Raw genomic sequence first — 14,318 nt, forward strand, 5'->3', positions numbered from 1 at the left:
ACGGTTTAGACACATCCATTTTTTTATCAGTGGGGAAAAATATTGATTAATCCTTGATTGACCATTCATTTTATATTTGGCACATATGCAGCAGTCCAGTTTGTTCGCAGTTTGGATCCTTATCTCCCCACCTCACCCTCTGTTAGGTCCTTGACAAAACCAATTGTGCAAAACAAATGCTCTTTGTAGGTTGAGTATGAGAGAAAAAACATGTAGGATGTAGTGGAAGGGTTTGTGGGTGAAGCAGCTTTGCAAAATGTAGCTCTGAGTAAAAAGGTAAAGGTAAAGGTACCCCTGCCCGAACGGGCCAGTCTTGACAGACTCTGGGGTTTGTGCGCCCATCTCACATCTATTGGCCGGGGGCCAGCGCTGTCCGGAGACACTTCCGGGTCACGTGGCCAGCGTGACAAAGCTGCATCTGGCGAGCCAGCGCAGCACACGGAACACCGTTTACCTTCCCGCTGGTAAGCGGTACCTATTTATCTACTTGCACCCGGGGGTGCTTTCGAACTGCTAGGTTGGCAGGCGCTGGGACCAAGCAGCGGGAGCGCACCCCGCCGCGGGGATTCGAACCGCCGACCTTTCGATCGGCAAGCCCTAGGCGCTGAGGCTTTTACCCACAGCGCCACCCGCGTCCCCTCGTAGCTCTGAGTAGGGTAACATTATTTATTTTGGGGGGAAATTACAATGTGTCGTTTTAAAATTCAAATTTGGTAAACCACTTCTGTCCACAAGTGTGTAATGTGCAATCCTTTTCTTTCATATTTAGAAGTAAGCATCACTGAGTTCAATTGAACTTACTCCCAGCTAAGTGTATATAGGATTACAGCCTAACAGAGGGCGTTTCTGTCTTTTTCTAATGGACAGAAGCAGAAGAAAGGTTTCCCTTTTCTTTTGTTTTAGGCATTTATACACAACTTGCGCAAGTGGTGTACAGTAAAACAATCCACAAAAAATGGGACAGTGAAACAATACAAATGTATTATGAAAGTGAACACTACTTTAACATGCCTGCTGGCAACAGCATGCCTCTAAGGCAGAACCACATGCTTTTAAAAAACAAACTAACTAAATTTTATTGAGTAAAAAACAGAGCCAAGCAAGCTAGCCAAACCAACCTTCTCCTTCTTGCTCCTCCAAGTCAATACCTTCCAGTCCCCCTGGCTGCTTTCATTAAAAAGCCATTTAATTTTTTGGAATTTGGGCAGAGGAGTATGGCACATAAGCACAAAGGTGATTAAAAAGACCCTTGACTAACTTTCCCCCAAACACACTGTGCTTTTACTTTGAATTTTAGTAAGGTAACAGGTGAAACAATTTTTTGAGAAAAATATATTTTAGGGAAAATAAACCAATTTTGCAGTTTCAGTAGATACCAATAAAAATAAATAAATAGAGACATATTCATCTAGTTGTGTTTCCAGTTGCTCTAAACAAGCTAATATTATCTATTTTCAGGTCCACTTCTGGGTCCCTTTGCAGCCTTACTCCTCCCTACTATAGGGTCTCAACTGTGCCATTCCAGGTCTCTTACTGTGTTTCAGCCCTTTTCCTGTCATGCATCTTGAATTATATACATTTTTTCACCCCCTCTTCTGATTTCTTAGGCAATTAGAGTGAGAGGAGAGGAGAGTCTTGGTTAAAATTTTATTTCGCTTTAATTGCCAGGTTTCCACAATGAACTTTTGACCCTTCTGTGCAACATATCCCATTTTAAACTTTTAAACCTCCTGTGCATAACTCCTCCCTATGTACCTTTGTGTGAACTCTTGCCCCTCCTGTACCTTACAGCCTCTAAAAGCAAAAGAAGCCATTTTATAACACCAAAACAAAGCACAAAATGGTGGGAAGGTTTCATCTATTCACATTTTATTCTGTCGGAATCTCTTAGCCAGCCTGAAACGCCCACATGTATTAATTACAAGACTAAAGCATTTGTATTTAAGTTGCATCCAGTCCGCTTTTCTTTGCAATAGAGTTTTGCTTTGTTTTGAGATTATTTGGGGAAAGAATAATTTAAGTTTGTAATCGAATATATGGCATTGTAAAAAAATTGACCTCCAATGTTTGTGTAGTGTTCTTGTGTAGACCATCTCTATATATGAAGCACTTATGGGTTGTTTTATCAATTCATTATTCATTTCCAAAGAAGGTAAGGGAAATTGTGTATGAAAGTATGCATCCATGGGTGGATGGATAAGGAACATAGGTCACTATAACTAAGTAGAGCTGAACAAGTCACTGACAAACCATAGGATATAATGAATTGCAAGCAGGTGAACATTTAACAGAAGGGCCAAACTAAATGTGACGTGGAAGATGCATGCCTAGGTTTTCCTGAGGTTTTTAGGTAACAGTCATTGGCGGGTGGATCTGGTATTGGGACTAGGGTATAGAAAAATGAGTGGACCATTTTTTCTCTGCTTCACAAAAAGAAGAAGAAGAAGCTGAAGAAGAAGAGTGCATCCCACATCACAGTGAAAAGCAATTATCATATGATGGGATAGATCTAGTAACTTGTTTGCCCATATTGTTTCATTTTTCATGTTGGTTTTTACCTTTCTTCCACAGGTTTCGGGGTGTTATACATGGAAAGGAACTTTTGGGCATGAAATTTCTGTAAGTATGTTGGCATGTTATGCTGGGGAAATAATTTCATTTGCTGACTGGTAATCTTGAAGAATCTACATTGAACAAGGACACTAACATTGCAATCATAGACACATAGACCTGGGAGCAAGTCCCATTGAACTCAGTATAACTTGTTACTGACTAAAGTTATGTAGGATCATTCTATAAATTGCTATTACACGAGAAATCTTGAGTTAAATAACAAAACAAAATAAAACAAAACACTGTCATTTTCAAATGGATTTTGCTTTATTTAGTGGTTTGGTAATTATTCAGCATTGTTTTTAGATGACATTTTCTAACAGGCAGCATACTTTTGGAAAAGCCAGCGTTCCAGATCACATTCAAGCAGGCAATGATAACACAAATCCTGTGATTTTCCTGTTTGTCTGGAACACAAGCTGTACTGTATCTGAGAAAACAAAGTATTAAAAATAGTCCATAGCATGCACTTCAAATGTTGTAAGGTATAAAATAACGTACACTGACGCCATTCTGTTATTTCTGAGTGTGGTAACCATGGCAACAGTGCTAGCAGTTTTCTCCCTTATTTTATAAAGCAAATATGAGTGTTTACACAAGAATATACAGAATGTATGCATATAATGCTGATAACATTCATGGATTTTTAAAATTATGGTTTTTGTGTGTGACCTACTTCCCCCTTATATTTTATGCAATATGTTCCTCTCTGTTCTTCCTGTCATTTGATCCCCTTCTCCATCATTTGATGTTTTGCCAAAAATAAGGTCAAATGTTTTTATTTGCTTTGGTGTATTGCATGCATTTGTGTGTCTTGATTTGTTAATTTTTTGCTCCCTGCTTTCCCCCCCTGTTACTTCCACCCATATGTTTTTCTCAACTGTTAATAGTTTCCATTTAAAACAAGCTCTAAAAGCTTATTGATTTATTGTATTTGGTTGTGTGAGTTCTCTTGTCAGCCCTGTGGAGAATTTCAGAACAGAAGCTTCCTGATGAGCTAGCATCCAAAACAATTTCGCCTGAAGCTTCTGGTGTCTCTCTGTTTCTTCACAGCAGAAGTGTAAAGTGTAAGGCTCGAAAGTTAACACTTTCTAGCTGTGGGATTTAAAAACTCTTCTGAACCTCAGAGAACACTTACTGAAGCTGTGGGTGCATTTTCTTCCCTTTCTAGAGGTACTGAGTTTAATTATTAGGGATAACTACATGAGAGAGTTTGAGGAGAAAACTCATTGCCCACAGTAAGCTCCTCTATTTGGAATATATAAAACATTCAGTTATATAATATGTGTCAAGTAGGGATGTATAAATTTATAAATTTTGTTTTTGCTCAGTTTCACATTTCCCCCCTAGTTTCCAGTTTTCTACATTTCCACAGTATTTTGCAGTATTTTTTAAGTCCTCACGAAAATCTATCAGCATTTCATTGCAAATTCCTCCTAAGATACAATCTTTATTATGCAATTTTGCCTGATTTACACAATTTTTTGCTAAGGTATTTTCATTAAAGAAATGCATTTTTGTCTGCTTCCAATAATATAAGCATTTATATGTACACTTTAGCCTAGTCTATGCATTTTTGTACACATTACTTGGCATTGTAAAATTCAGAAATTTACAAATTTTTAAGGATGACCGTATTCAAGTTCACTTAATATCTTGGAAGCGTGATTTCACTGCGTTTGCCTTTAAATGTGCAGTGAATCAAATTTCTCTCTGAAAGAAGGAAGTAATAAATAGAATCACAGACAGGATTACTGTGGATTTAACTATCGTCATCTACCTTAGTCACCAGGATATAGACCATTATCAAGTAGGACAGCCTTTTGTGACATTTTAGGTTTGAATTAACATTACATCTGAAGAAAAAACTTATGTCTTTAGGTATCTAATTTACCTCATATTAAATTAACATTTCCCAAGAAGTCTCCAGGGAACTTGTTTAACCACCCTTTTAAATGTGTGCTGCCAAGTGCTCTCACTTGTAGAAACAAAATAATAGAAAATGTCTGCTTCTTTCTGTGTTCAGATTTCTCTTTTGCAATTGTTCGAATATAATGCTACAACTCAGCAATCCTAAGGTGGTGGTGGGAACTCAGAAAGTGGTCAAATTGTCTTACCCATTGTCCTGCTGGGCTCCTATGTCCCTTTTCTGGTTTTCATCTATTTTCCCTATTTCTCTATCATTGGGAACAATGGGAAGGAAATAAGAGGGGTTTCTGTCAGCTCCAGGTTTGGGGAATCAGCTGAGAAGACTATGGAAATCCATGCTTTTTCTTTTCTGCATGCCCTGAAACTGCATCCCATGGCACACACCCATTTAGAACTACTGATATTGCGCCTAGGATGTTGGTATAGCCAGGGCCACAGAAGTTGCCCCAGAGATGAAGATCCAATATATTGTATTGGACTGGACTCCCCACCTAGGATTTCTGCCAAAAAGCATCATCCAAAGAACCTCACAAGAAATTCCACATGCTTCAGAAAACTTTGAATGTTTGTTGACCCACAACATGGTACCCAAGTAGACCTATCTGTGGTATGACATAGAGGCCTGCTGTGCAACAAGCACATTTTGCTCATAGGGAGAGCAAAAACTGTGGAGTAAACTAGATACCTAAAGACACAAAGAGTTTCTTCTTCAAATATTACATCTTGCCTTCCTAAAATTCACTTTGTTTAATCAGATAGCTGTGTTCCAGATAAAGTCTCCACTGAGATGGCTCTCTTCCCATTATAACACCCACTCATTCTTTTTTGTTTCAACCTTTTCCTCCCTCACTAGGTCATTTTATCTCTACTTCAAAAGTCGTGTGTTCTTCAAAGGCTATCACTTTCCCCTCCACATGTCCTCTTTCTACCACCAAGTACTGGCAATGCAATTTCATAGCAGAATTCATATTCTGTTCATTCATAGAAGCTGAAAAGATTAAGCTCCTCACAAATATTATATACTCCCGAGTTCAAACAATATTAAACATACATGCTGGATGTCTTTCTATGCCTGATCAATAAGCAAAACATTCAAGCAGTCATCTCCCTGCTCCATACAAATCATAAAAAGGCAAAATTCTTACAAGGTGCTTCGCTTTAACTGCAAAAGGAAATCAAAGTGTGGTTTGAAAGGAAGATTATATCCATCCAGCATTAATGGGCTCTCTGTAAGTTTCCCCTGTGTAAAGGTCTGCTTATCCCATACTCTGGATTCTCTACCTGGTTTTTTTGTTTTTGTTTTTTTTAAAGCCACTCACACCTGAACCACTCATACTTCTTTCATACCCAGGTAAAACAAAAGAATCAGCCAAGTGTACTGAGTGATTTCCCTGCAGGAACATAACCAACATGCTAACAGGACTGAAGGTATTTTTCCGGCCTGTTTTTCATTTTTATGCAAATCCTTTATGTGGCACAAGAGATTGCTATGCTTCACAAGCCATCTGAATTAGAGTCACTGAAATGTGTCATTTTGCATGTGTTTGGACAATAGGAAAGGGGGGGGGGGAAATACCACCTCAACATTTTTATTATTGGCAGGGGAAACAAAACAAATTTTCTACCAAAATCTGAGATAGATGAGAAAGATAGGAGTGCAGTTCCCTTTACTGTACTTCTTACAACTGTTGTTGGCAGAGAAAAATGAGAAAACATTTAGCATAGATTGAAATAATGAAGGCTACTAGCAATGCCCATCACAGTCATATGCTAGATAAAATGATTTTTTTTTACTCTGTATTTAAGGAATAATAATAATAATAAATAGCACTTGCAAGTACCCTTCATAATATTATAGGATAAATTCACCAGGAGTTTCTTCTCTGAAATACTCTCCTCATGACTGAATGAGCTGGGGGCAGGTCTCTGGTACCTGGGGTTACGAACAGCCTAGTTAACAAACTTTTTGGATTACAAACACTTCAAATGTGAAAATGAGTGTTCCGGGTTGCATATTTTTTTGGGTATCTGAACGTACTCTGTTCGGGGGTGCACTTCTGTTTTGAGTGCCAAGCCGTTGTCCTTCGGAGGAGGAAGTAGGAAGTGATATGGTTAACTACATAGAGGATTTATATGATTTGAATCAGAAAAGAATTAGGGCATATTCGCATGCCTCAACCCTATCAGAATGCATAAGGTCGAACATGATTCCTAGGGCTTTAAGGGTTATTAAACAGCCAAGCCTTTATAAAGGAGACAAGGATTTTATAACGAAATGGACGGGCATATTGGACAGGTGTGTGATTGACCTAATGCAGTTAATCATTTCAAAAACAAAATCTGAAGTTGATAGAATAGACTCAGAGACAGATAAAATCCAAAAAGACCTAAAGAAAGGGAGCGATAAAGCAACATATGATAAAGAGATAAAGAACCTTGAGGGAGTCTATGACTGTGTTTAATAGGGAGTTAAAAATTTACAAAAGGAAAAAGTTCATTAGGGATAGAGATGATTATGCAAATAATAGAATATATGTCTGGACCAAAAATGAAAATCGCAATAGATCCTTCAACAGCAAAAGAACTAGGAACACCCAGAGGGCAACAAGCCTGACTAATTTAGGGGATAGTGCAAGTAGCATATCTAGTAGAGGTTCGTTCGAATATGTATCTGAAGCTAAACAACAAAGAACATGACAAAATTTTCCCAAGCTTGGGGGCAAAGGGAAGAACAGGTAACTGGTAAATTTGTCAAGCTGAGCATTCTCTCCTAGGGAGATAGAAGTGCTGGACTTAGGCTTAAATTTTGCCCCTACCCAGAAATATTCAGCCATGAACACCCGCATTGACCTTTATAAAATGATTCAACAAATTAAACTAAGACTTATGTTCCAATCTTGTTGGTGGGCGTGCAACTCCCCACCCCCACCCCCATGCTGCTGTGGGAAGTGCGCGCTGTGCCACTGGACCAATAGGGGAAGTGGGGAGGGAGAGAGAGATGGGCCTTTAAATGACTATGTCACCCTTACTTCTCAGCTGTTGTTTTGGTGTCAGCTTCATCTGCTCATTGGCAGACCTGCAGTGCAAGATTACCCAATCTTTTGAAGGGGCTAAGTGGGATTTTAGGAAGCTGCCTTCTAGTGAGTTAGACCATTGATTGATCTATCTAGCTAGCTCAGTATTATCTACAATGGCTGCCTGCAGCTTTCCAGGATTTCAAAGCGAGTTACCCAGAGATGTTGAGAATTGAATCTGGGGTTTTTGCATGAAAAGCAGATGCTCTACCACTGAGCTACAGTCCCTCCACTTTTTGCAGCAGGTGTGGCGGGGGTGAGGTATCCATACTTACTAACATTTCTCAAATGATTCCCAAATGACCCTCCTCAACCCCCACTTTTTATGTGTCCTCCTGGCAATACTTCTGGCCTCAGTGCTCTCTCAAACCTGGCACTGCCCCTGTTGGCTGGAGATATCCAAAGACTGTGTTTTTATTAACTTGGCAGTGTAAATGGTAGCTGCAGTACGATACCTCAGAGACATAGCATCTGTGTTCCATTGCCTCATTGCTTCAGGTGCTACAAATGAGACTTATTTTGTTTTAGTTCCTTTTGCTATTGGGCAACATACTGCTATACTGTAGTAATGATTTAAGTGTCTACAAGAAAGAAAGGGTTTGCAATCCTATGAATACTGTTTTAAGGGTTGTTGATCACATGAGGCTTACATCTGTGTAAGCATGTATGTGACCGAGTTGCACTTTTTAACATCCATGATAAGAATCGATATACATCTACTCAGAACTCCATTGTTCATTATCAAAGAAATGTCAGAAGAAAGGTTTTCTCGACTCCTAGAGAATATTAAGGAAAATGTCACCATGTGAGTGTTGTTGTCATATCTTCTCCTACACTTAAGATTCCACAGACATATGGCTTTTAATAAAAAGCCTTCCATTAGCTGCTGCAGTTTAACAAGATTAAGCATTATGGAGGACTGATTTGGCTCCTTTCTTAATGGACTAGAAGCAGTTACCACTGAATTTTGCTAACCCCTCTCCTACTTTTTCATTGTTCCTGATGCATGAGCACTCAAGTTAATTATTAAAAGAGCTCTTGATTTAAATTTTTAGTGTTCATCAAGATGAGGGCCCACTCTATTTCCACATAATCCAATAATATAAGTACACTGTGTGGAATGGCCACTTCAGTTTGGAGTGTATATTTAAGGATATTAACTAAGAGCAACAGCAGCATATTGCACTGAATTAGTCAGTGATCACTAACCTCAGCAATCAGTCCCACAATCCAGTCCTAGCCTGGCTAATTCTAAAGCATGCTGATCTGAGGCCTGAACCTCAAGAATTAACTAAGGTGAAGTTACTGAATTAGCTAGCTACATTATGAGCTTTCATTATGACTTTCAAAAGACACACGTTGTCCTTCTTCCCTCAGGATGAGAGAAGTAGCTCAAAACTCAATCTATAATTTGCTCAAACAGGTGGAGGCTAATCCATAGTGCTATTGGGGCCTAGCCCTGTCAAGCAATTTTGAGAAACTTTTTATCCAAAATCTCAAAGCCACACACTCTTTCTTGTCCCATGCACATTTTATACTTCTGTTTCAACTCAGAGAAACTCTGCAAACATTTCTGCCAATCAGGTTTCTGCAGTCTTCAGCCAATCCTAATTTGAAAGTATAACTATGACAAAGAAGTCCCTCTCAGGTGTTTCTAAGCAAAAACACCATGTGATTGATCAGGCTTGCCTAACAAGGCAGGCCAATTATGAAGGCTTTAATTCCATCTGTGGTTAGGAGACTAACCAACAGCTTAGAGGCCCCATCCACACCTCCAAAGCACATTCTTTGTAACTAGCCAAGAGAAAGGAATGGTTGCCAGTTTGAGCAGTTTTTTTTTTAAAAATTAACAAACAGCAATGGTTGAAGAGTATGTGAGTAACTTTCTATGTTACCAGTTTTGTTGCTCAATCATTTACAGTTACAGGACCAGGAGAAGAAATGGTGAGTAGCTTCTGAGTTTGTTGAAACTTTTTGTGTTATTGCTTGTGTGGGGTTTTTTCCTCAACAACTTTGGTCAAGTTTTTTCTTGTTTTGCATTCTTCTTTATCTTTACATTTTCAAAAGTTACGGCTTCTTTTTTGTTGTTTATTTAACAGGATTCATATGATGTTTAAGGAGATGTTAGAAAGTTGAGATCAGGACCATCTGTTTTAGTATTTTAAGTTTTGTATATTTTAAAGTATGGTTGCAAAATTGTCTTGATTTTGTTGTTTTATCTTTTTGTAAACTGAGGTTTGTTGGTTGGTTTTTTACAATCAAACCATGGATACATATTATGAAATAGATAAATAAATCATCAAAACCTTTATGGTTTGCGTAAAACATGAAATATGCACTAAAATACTGATGAAACCGGATGTTAAAAAGAGGTTGAGTTTCTCTTCAAAATATGAGTAAAATCAGCCACTTAAAAATATACAAAATAAAATACCATGTTAAAATACATGCCAAAATTACCGTATTTTTTGCTCTATAAGACTCACTTTTTCCCTTCTAAAAAGTAAGGGGAAATGTGTGGGTGTCTTATGGAGTGAATGCAGGCTGCGTAGCTATCCCAGAAGCCAGAACAGCAAGAGGAATCGCTGCTTTTGCTGCGCAGCAATCCCTCTTGCTGTTCTGGCTTCTGGGATTCAGAATTTTTTTCTTCTTGTTTTCCTCCTCCAAAAACTAGGTGCGTCTTGTGGTCTGGTGCATCTTATAGAGTGAAAAACACTGTACCTGTTTGCCTAAAAAAAGTGTTTAGTAGGCACCAAAAACAATACACCAAAGTGTTTGCCATACATTTTGGCAGGGAATTCCATAGTGTAAGCATGAAAAGGGTCTAAACCATGACTGGGGGATCTGGTGGGACAAAGGCAACTCTCCAAAAACGGTGATAGAATAGTCAGTGGTTTTTATGGAGAACTAGGAACCTGAGACCTGAAGGTGTGGAGGAAGCAGGTGACTGAATGAAAGAGTTGAAGTGTTTAGGGAAAAGAGGAAGAAAAATGTGAAATCTCCCCCAACACAAGTGACAGTGAAAACAATGAATTGCCCAAGGGTACCCTGTAATTCCTTTGCCAATCTAGAATTTGAATCACTTTTGATACAAAACTACAAAACACTGAAGAAGTCTGATAACTAAGTCTAAACACATTTATTCTTAACTTTATAAAGCCCGTTAGTCAAATGAGATTATATCTCTTGAGAAGATATTGGATTAAATAACCCCACATGCCTACATTTAGAATACATTTGTTTTAAGTTGAAGGTAATACCTATAGTGCTAGATACAATTCTCAGATACCTCTTGAAAAGCAATGTGTGTCCTGCACCCCATGAGTATAAAACTGGCTTCATTGAAACTTTGACGAATAAATCCCATCAAAGTTACATATCCATTGAAGAGAGAAATTGCTTATTCTGAAGCAATCCTATGAAGTGTTGTTTGTATTTGTGATATGCAAATTGTATGGGGGGGGAAAAGTACGTGCCCTTGATATATAGCGCTGGAAATTTTTCTCATACAACACAACATGGAAATACTATACAAGCCTAGAAATGGGGGAATGGGGTAAATTAACAGGAGATTTTGTAATTTTAATGTTATATTACATTTTTGCAAAACCATGCAGAGATATACAAATATTTACTTGTATGGCTGTAAAAGCCCGGAGGAATATATTACTTGATGTTTCACACAATATTAAACTGTTTTGGTGGTGTTTTATTAAGTTTAATCCTGATGTGACGTATTGTCCCATTGCTTCAGCAAAATCAATACATGAGCATTTAGAGTTAAACAGAAATTGTTTTCAGTTGTTCATTACTAGAATACATTTCCAGAAATATACCAGCTGTTCCACCCTCTCAATACTTACATTTATTTTATTTTATTTTCCAAGAAATTTTTAAAACAACACTTTTACATTCAATTATATACCAAATTCATCTTGTTTGACTTCCTCCCCCTTGCCCTGGCTTCCAAATTCAATCATTCATCATCTTGCATATCATTATCTTTCGTCTGTAATTTTCAAATCTTAATTATAAGTACATTGTCCACATTTAACACATCATAAATGTTACAACAACCCTGCTAACGTTTTAATATATTTATAGTATTCTTTAATATATTCTATAAATGTTTTCCAATCTTGTAAGAATTTCTTCTTGTCTTGTTGCCTGATCCTCACGGTAAGCTTTGCCATTTTGGCATAGTCTATTATGCTGATTATCCATTCTTCCTTCATCGGTGTGCCTTCTTTCCATTTTTGGGCAAATAGCTTTCTGGTGGCCTTGGTATACATAAACAGTCTCTCTAAGTTCTTCGGTATCTCCTCCCCCACTATTCCAAGCAAGAAGGCTTCTGGTTTTTTATAAACATTTAACTCATTGTAAATCATTTCCCAGAAGTCTTTTGCCCTTCTACAAGACCACCACATATGCAAAAAGGTACCTTCATTCTCTTTACATTTCCAACATATATTTCTATCCTCTCAACACTTAAATGGTCATCTGCATTGTTACCTGAGTACAGTGGTACCTCGGGTTACATACGCTTCAGGTTACATACGCTTCAGGTTACAGACTCCACTAACCCAGAAATAGTACCTTGGGTTAAGAACTTTGCTTCAGGATGAAAACAGAAATGGTGTGGCAGCAGTGGGAGGCCCCATTAGCTAAAGTGGTGCTTCAGGTTAAGAACAGTTTCAGGTTAAGAACGGACCTCCGGAATGAATTAAGTACTTAACCCGAGGTACCACTGTAGTTAGATATTAATGGCAGTCTGAAGGGGTCCTTATGCACATATTGGTGTATGAATATACATAGGATTTCCTAATGGTAATTGGAATTGGAATTGATCAGATTCTGGTCCCCTTGGAGAAAGCAGTGTGTGCCAGTCTCTCATCAGCCAAGGGCTCCAGCCAGTGCTTGCATTGGCATCTAGCAGGTGAGAATAGTTGCCATGCTCTCCAAATTCCTTCAAGTGTTTGCTACTGGATACCTGAAAAAAGTCTATAGACTTTGTAACACGTAAGGCTATTATTCAAGTCATATCATTGTGATCACAATGAGGGTCAGAATGGGAGCTATTTTCCCTTTAGTATTTAAGAAATAGCATTTGCCAAGCTCTTTGTGGATGAAGCCAAGGGAAATTAATTTATCTGTTGTTGAAGTCGCTGAATGATGAGATGCCAACTGATGTATGTAGATGTGTGAATCAGCCTTAATACACTTCAAATACTGTAGTAACCTGACCTGAACCCTATATTATCATTTGAAGTGACAGAGACCTATTGGGATTTTTTTTAACAAAAAACCTGTTGTAAAGTTCATTTTTTTGATTCACAGTCTTATATACTTAATTTCCACTCATACTTTATCTCTGTGTATTACCTGGACCTTCTGTGTTCCTAGATAGTGATCCACTTAGCACTGAAACAGAGATGCTTTGACTTAAACTGACTTGACCCTGTTGACTTACTGGAACTCAATCAGCTCAGATGCAAGCACTCTAGATTAACTGGTTTGAGAAGAGAGTTTAATGTTGTATCTTTTCTTTATAATCAGCATTTCAGTTACTTCAGATCTCTACTGTTTCTCTGCTAGATTTTTTTTTAAATCTGGGTCTCTGCAGACTCTCATGCTCCCTTGCCTTTCTTCTGTTCTTAACTCCCAATAGTCTCTCCCGGATTCTTCCTTCTGTTATCTTAAGTGCTTTTATTCTATCTGATCAGCTTTGTGCAAATCTTTTTAAAAAATGCTAACTTGACAACCTTAAATTAGATGTACAGTTTTAGAATGCCATCTGCTTTCATCCACCAAATGGGGTTATGACTGAATAGCAAATGAGTAGGAGGGGTACAAATGAAGCCTCCGGTCCTCTGGGGTCTGCGCCAGCAGAACACTTTGAAGCTTGGGTTGTCTGCCTTAAAGTGACTAAGTAAAAAACAGGACACCTGCCAACACAACCTTTAGAGTTAAGTGTTTCTTTCTCTTGTTTTGAAAGATCGTTCATTTGAAGACAGAAGGTACACAAAGCAGTGTTGTTATTCATAGGAAAATATTGCCAATTTTGGTTACTGCCAGCCAGTCAGATTCAACCAGAAAATCCCACTGGTAAGACAGTTATAGTATTGGCTATAAATTGCACTATTTAGCCCATCACTTCAAATTCAGTTTCCGAGCAGATGGAAGGACCATCCTCCACATCTGGTAATTTGCTTGGACCAAACCATCAGAAGGCTTTCTGATCTCACGTCCAGCTTTTGAGCAAACAAACACGTTCATGTTGGTTGTCCAAAATGCTGAAGTAGGAAAGGATTTATTTCAAATTTCATTCCTGTTCAGTGTCTGATGGGAATAGCAGCAAAGTTGTATAAGCTTCTTAAAAACATTCAGAAACTTTCTAGAGCTGTAAAGCAAGTGAGTGCTTTCAGGTGCCATATACGTTTCTAACTTTTGTATAGACCATGCCAGCCAAGACCTCCAGGTGTTAAATTACAACTCACAACAGCCTCAGGCTGCAGGGGTAATGATCAGGGACGATGGGAGTGGTAGTCCAGCAATATCTGGAGCACACCACCTGCTTTTGACATTATAGCATGGATGACCAATTAGAGAACTGGGTTTTGAATCTGAATCCAGATCTCCAGTTCATTCTTTTACTGAAAAGGAGAGGGCTTTCCTGTGGTGAAAATATGACCAGGGACTTAC

General features: G+C 38.4%; 1 long non-coding RNA gene across 2 annotated transcripts in view; it reads left to right on the forward strand.

Annotated features, from left to right (window-relative positions):
- The window catches only part of LOC308589033, a 566,573-nt gene that overhangs the window by 548,536 nt on the left and 3,719 nt on the right, over positions 1-14,318 (forward strand). For both annotated transcript variants that reach the window (XR_014009040.1, XR_014009041.1), the window contains 2 exons: positions 2,572-2,619; positions 5,894-5,970. This is a non-coding gene — a long non-coding RNA (uncharacterized lncRNA). The remainder of the gene's footprint in view (positions 1-2,571; positions 2,620-5,893; positions 5,971-14,318) is intronic.

This window comes from Podarcis bocagei (assembly GCF_964188305.1).
Source record: "Podarcis bocagei genome assembly, chromosome: 6".
NCBI lineage: Eukaryota > Metazoa > Chordata > Lepidosauria > Squamata > Lacertidae > Podarcis > Podarcis bocagei.